Raw genomic sequence first — 6600 nt, forward strand, 5'->3', positions numbered from 1 at the left:
GTTTTTCGTTATTCCAACATGTGCGCTATGCAGAGTTCGTTCTTGCTATAAGTTTTGTTCCGCACGCAGAGATTGGGCACTTCTTAACTGATGATTTCCGAAATTCTGACTGATGGGGAAATAGATTGCCATAAAAACTTGTTTATATGAGTTTTGTAGACTACAAAACTAAAGCGGCCACAAAGAAGGTCACAGCCAAGCAAATTCGATCAGCTTCTTGAGCTCATGCTTAGTAGTGCGGGATCTCGGTGGCGGGTCGTGCTCTCATTCTTCAAAGGCATATTAGTCTGCCCTACCTTCAAATATTATGCGAAATAGCAGGATTGCTTTCTCCTTTCTCGACATATCGTGTGATATGCTTGCGCGCAGTTTTTGGGACAGTTTCGTGGTACTGTGACATGTTGTTCAGCAGCGTCCGGACGAATGTAGAGACGCCTATAACGTAAAGCTATTCCAAACTTTTCTATTCCAATTGCGCAATCAGCCCTCCGCGATTGCCCCAAAACTTTTTTGGGCCACCCTTCACCTGTCTGTCCCACGACGTTACGAAAACCGCGATAGGTGCCCATCTGATATGACGTGTCCACACCGATTATGCATGATTTGGCCGAACAAAAGAAAAACTGTTATTTGTAATTCAACGCCTTTTCCCCATTAGCCCTCGGCTATTGGTCAAGAATTTTCGGGCTGCACCCACTTCACCTGCCTGTCACGCGTCGTCATAAAACCACGACAACTCTCCGCGTCAAAGTGACCTATACGTGGTAAAGATGCAATAATATGCTGAAAAAAGCTGAATTTTCTTCTGAATAGCCACAGGCTGCCCCGTTCCTAAAGTAATAAAAGATGGCTGCCGCCAATCACTCAGTCCCTGGCTACTCGCACCTGCCGGAGAGCACGAGTTTATTTACGTATAATAAAGCTTTCTGCGTGGCCGTGTAATGTTTTCGAGCACTTTCGGCACGTTTACGTCCTCGTTCTGCCAACACTTCTTTGCTGAGGCTCCGCTTTAGCGTCATTCTTAAGCTTCCGCTGCATGCCACCGAGATTTTCGACCAGCCACCGCAAGCTAAGTAAGGGAAAGCGGACCAATTGCCCCGGCACCACTCTCTTTATCCGATTATCGATTTTCAGTGCCCCACTGCCTCGGCCCCATGGAATCTCTCTTCACTTGAGTGTGCTCCTCGCCTCTCGTCAGCCAATTAGACAAGCAAGCCGCTCAGTGTAGGCAATGTTCGTTTTTCAAGCAAACAACCTCCTCTGACCTCCTATGATCGAGGAAAGCGTTTCATTGGTCTGTTCAGACAACCCTGCGGGTCACCGCCCGATGCTTGCGACTTTGACGTCAGGAGATTGGAAGAAAAGCATATTGGAATAGTTTTACGTTATAGGGCCCTTGATCTACAATTCCCAAGAATAAGCACCTCCCGCTGATTAGGGTGAGAAGTGGGGATAGTGGTCTGTGGCATTTCCCTAGGGCAAAATTTCAAGTTCAGGAGGAATGCGGAAAAAGTGGTCGTATCCAGTCGCCGCAGTGAGAGATCCAAGGTAGCGTTATTGGTGCTGGGAAATACCAAATACAGGACGAAACACATTCGCAAATGACAAAATTTTCATGCGACATGATTCACTCGTGAACTGTATGCTGAGATTATTTGTCGCACGAGCAGGCTTTACTCGGAAATTTGGAACGGGTCATAAACATTTACTTAAAGGAAGACTTACCGAAAACGTGTTTGTTACGACATTTCGGCGGGGGTGTGGCACTGGCTTAGTTACGCCGAAACACTCGAAAATAAGGTTGCTTTCGTACGTACGTCCCAGTGTACATACATACATACATACATACATACATACATACATACATACATACATACATACATACATACATACATACATACATACATACATACATGCATACATGCGTACATGCATACATACATGCATACGTACATGCATACATACATGCATACATACATGCATACATACATGCATACATACATACATACATACATACATGTTTACATGCATACATGCATACATACATACACACACGCGCGCGCGCGCGCGCGCACTGGCACGCACATATATATGTATATAACATAGTTTTTCGTATAAGGCGTTTAGTAATTCGCAAGATGTGCAGGCGCAAGTGGAAAGCAAAAACAAATATTTAATGTCCGCTTTGTGGCCAGGGTTAGGCCGTCATAGACCTCGGCCGAAATGTCGAGGTTATGTGTATGGTATTGTATTTCTGAGTGGGCCTGCATTTTATCCATATTTATCATATTCATCAATATACTGAGTCTGCAATGAAATACATGCACCAAGATTTTAAAATATGCAACTGCCATATACGAGGACAGAACCAAAGTAATGTATTTTACCGTCGCTTGGAGATACTCGGATTATCTTTTGCATTCCGCCTCATTACACAAATAGTAAAAATAATTAATCAATTTCTCAAATAATGTAAATAAAGGAACAGTGTGAATTGCAACATTGTCGAGCAATATGAAAACTCCAGATACAGCTTTTCGTTGCTCAATACGCGTTACACAAAGTGTTTTTCCGAGCGTGAAAGAAACCCGTGGATACACGCAAACTTACAGCGCGACTAGCCGCTCGAGGCATTTTACGTGTATTCGGGGGCTTCTTTTTCCGGCCTGAGGGATCTTTCAAGGACGACAGCCAACATAGCGCATTGTGGTCCGTGACTACATCAAATGGACGGCCATACAAACAAAGCCGGAACTTAGTAAGAGCCCAAATGATGGTCAGGAATTCTTTTTCTGTCACAGTGTAATTTGTCTCAGTTTTCGTAAGCGTGCGACTTGCATAAGCCATGACGTAGTCAGGAAATCCTTGTTTGCGCTGGGCAAGAACAGCGCCGACGCCAACACCGCTGGCATCTGTGTGCACCTCTGTAGGGGCTGTCGGGTGGTAAGGGCGGGAAATTGGCGGACACGTTAGCAAACGACGGAGCTTTGTGAAGGCCTCGTCGCACTCGGACGACCACGAATTGAGAGGCCCGTTGCGTCTAAGTAGCTTCGGCAGGGGCGATATGATAGCGGCGAAATTGCGAATCAAGTGTCTGATGTAGAAACACAGACCGATGAAACTGCGCAATTCCTTGACGGACGTTGGCTTAGGATATTCGGCGACGGCCCGAAGTTTGGCTGGATCAGGGAAAATTCTATCCTTGGATACGAAGTAAGCTAGAATTGTCAGCTGTCGAGCTGCGAATCGGCACTTCTTTACGTTTAGTTGTAGGCCAGCGTTTAGTAAACACGTTAACGCACACCGCAGCCGTTGAAGGTGCGCGGTGACGTCAGGAGCTAAAACAACAACGTCGTCAAGATAGCACAAGCACGTGTGCCACTTCAAGCTGCGCAGAACTGTGTCAATCATGCGCTCAATAGTTGCGAGTGCATTACCAAGTCCAAAATACATTACGTTAACTTTATCTAATGCGCCTGGTGTGACGAAAGCTGTCTTCGGGAAATCGTGGTCTCCCATGGGTACTTGCCAATACCCCGACTGCCAATCGAGAGACGAAAATAATTCTGCACCTTGTAGACTGTCAATCGCATCGTCTATGCGCGGGAGACGGTAGACTTTCTTGCGAGTGAGTTTGCTAAGGCCTCGGAGGTCCAAAGTAGAGACGTAAGGTGTCCAAAAAGACATTTAAAATTTCGAAAAAGAACAGGTTTTCTTTTTTTTCAACGCTGATGAAATTGGAAAAGAAATAAACAGAGCTTCCCGCCGAGCTTCTCTTGCGATGCGGCTCCTTTTAAAATTTATCTCAAAAGAAGGAATTTGGGTGCCTCAGAAGCTCTTGGATCCATCCACGTGGTGGCAAGGACTTTCCTTCAACCAACCCTTGAGCCTCTTCGCTTGTCGCGTACGGCAGATTCCCCCTTTAGCGGCATGTGAAAGAAGCTGCTCCGAGTTTCGAAATGCGCGCACCAAGTTACGCAACAGGCTCGCAGGAGATCGCGCACAAAACCTTGAGTGCGCGCACTCGAACCTCAGTGTTGCGTCCACTGTACAGCGAAGCGTTGACGTGTCAAGCGGAAGTGAATCGCACACCGATTGATACAGATGTCTGTCTTGAAGCTCTGATGTGAACTCAAGACCTTGACGTGAAATCGTGCCTCTAATTTGAACCCGGAAGCGCTGCTGGGACTTTGTGATGCAAATATGTAACAATTATATTCTTTTCAGTGCTTGAGAAATTAGTGTGTTGGGTTTTTCATAGCTCTGTGCACAATTGTGTCATTTTTTTTCATTTTTCATATTTTGTTAAAGAAAACATGAAAGAAACCAACTTTATCACGCCCCTCAAAATATCGTGAAGTTTTACAACTCTAGTGCATCCAGAACCGCAGAAAACCATCTTTCTTCGTAACAAGGACTACAGGGGATACCCATGGACTGCCGGAAGGTTGTATCACCTCGCGGCGAAGCATGTTGTCGACTTGTTTGTTGATTACACAACGTTCCGCAGGAGAATGACGATATGGACGGTGCCGTAACGCGGCTGCGAGCCAGTGTCGATGCGATGTGTAACAGTTGACGTTCACCCCTAGGCAAAATTGCCCTACATCGAAAGAAGCATGGAATTGTTCTAAGAGGCACGAAAGGTGAAACCGCAGGACCGGTGTCAATTCATCGGCAATAGAAACACCGAACACAACACTAGGCGATAGATCACACGTACAAACAGCACTGAACGCACTGGAACTAGCACAGTAGGTGTCATTGGGCACGTCCATAACTTACACGTCTTCGTTGGCTTCTACACTGCCAAGACATTCGCCTAGCAGCAGTACCACAGTGTATGGGAACGGGTTGCAAACGGAAACGGTGATGTAGCCCTTTTTGACGTTCACTGTCGCAAGAGCTAGCAGCAGACCTTTCCGAGTGAGAAAGCTGAGGTCAGAGGGAAACAGTAGTGCAGCAGCATCTGAGATTTCGCTGCAGTACATGGGCACGACCGTTGACGCGTTCGGAGGAACGCGGTGTCGGCTTGGACAAGTAGTTTCTTCGAAGGCGAAGAATTGTCAGCGAGCGGCAAATCTAACAGCAGCGAGAGTTATACTTCGGCCCGTGCGCAATGGATAACGACTCTGTGGCGCGAGAGAAAATCCCAGCCGAGGATAATGTCATTACAGCACCAGGACAGGATGATGAATTATATGGCGTATAGAACTTCGTCAATGACAACACGAGCAGTGCAAGCTGCTAAGGGGGGAATGTGCTGAGCACCCGCTGTGCGGAGGGACAGCCCAGAAGGGAGCGTCGTCACGGCTCCGGTGTCCACGAATGCAGATGCCCGAACACCGTCAACTAACACTTCGATTAAGTTCGAGGGATTGCGTTGAGGCCTTTCACATTTCGACGGAGTCGCAGCCCATGCCTCTCGGACTGCGGCGATTAATTTTCCTAGTCCTGAGTAACGGGGCGAGGTCGCATCGGCGACAGTGGGCGACGGCGAAAAGATGGTGAACGGCGGGTAGTTGACATCGGACGCAACCTGGGTGACATAGCCGACGGGGGACCGTATAATATAAACGGTTGGGCTGGCTTGTGAAAAGTTCTGCGGCGGTTGCCGACTGCACGCGATTACAATAACACGCTATATGACCGGCATCGCCGCGCGCAAAGAATATGGACCGGTTGTCGGGGGTACGCCACCGGTTCTTTGGGGCAAGTCCTATGAATGTCACAGGACGCGTAGTACGGGGTGGCTGCTGATATGATTGCATGGTGGTGTGCGGTGGAGGCCTCGCCACGACGTTGCCATAGCGGTGAGACATACTTGGAGAGAGTGGTTGAGTGGTCGCGACGACTTCAGCGTAGCCGAGTGGTGCAGCCAGGGTGTCGCAACGAATGCCGTGTAGCTTAGTGCAGCAGCCGCAGGAAGATGTTGGCGCTCGTCTGACAAGACCAGCGCTAACATCAAGAACACGCACTTATAAAGCGAGATACAACAAGGAAGAAGCATTTGCTTGCTGCGGCAAAACTAAGAAAACGATGGAGCATGTTTTATTAAATGTGAAGATATCTGCCAAGTGGTCGATTTAGGCACCTCTGGCCTACTTGAAGCCCTTGGGTTCAGCGATAGCAGGACGAAAGTATTATCATCATCATCATCGTCATCATCAGCCTGGCTACGAACACTGCAGGACAAAGGCCTCTCCCATACCCAACACTCTGGTCACAATTAGCACATGACCAACGACCCCGGTCATGTGCTAATTGTGGTCATGTTGTCCCTGCAAGCTTCCTAATCTCCTCCGCCCACCTAACTTTCTGCCGCCCCCTGCTGCGCTTCTCTTGGGATCGAGTCCGTAACCCTTCATGACCATCGGTTATCTACCCTTCTCATTACATGTCCTGCCCGTTTCGCGATGCTAGTTTCTCGATCTACAGGGTTCTCCAGGAGTCCTGACAGAATCCTGCCACTTATGAATACCTTCCCTATGCGGCAGTCGACAGTAGCACCACACGCCCGCAAGAAGTCCATGCCGAGAATAACATCATGGGTCGACCGAGGAATAATTACAAACTCTGTCGTAATAACATGGCCTCACA

This window comes from Dermacentor variabilis, chromosome 6 (assembly GCF_050947875.1).
Source record: "Dermacentor variabilis isolate Ectoservices chromosome 6, ASM5094787v1, whole genome shotgun sequence".
NCBI lineage: Eukaryota > Metazoa > Arthropoda > Arachnida > Ixodida > Ixodidae > Dermacentor > Dermacentor variabilis.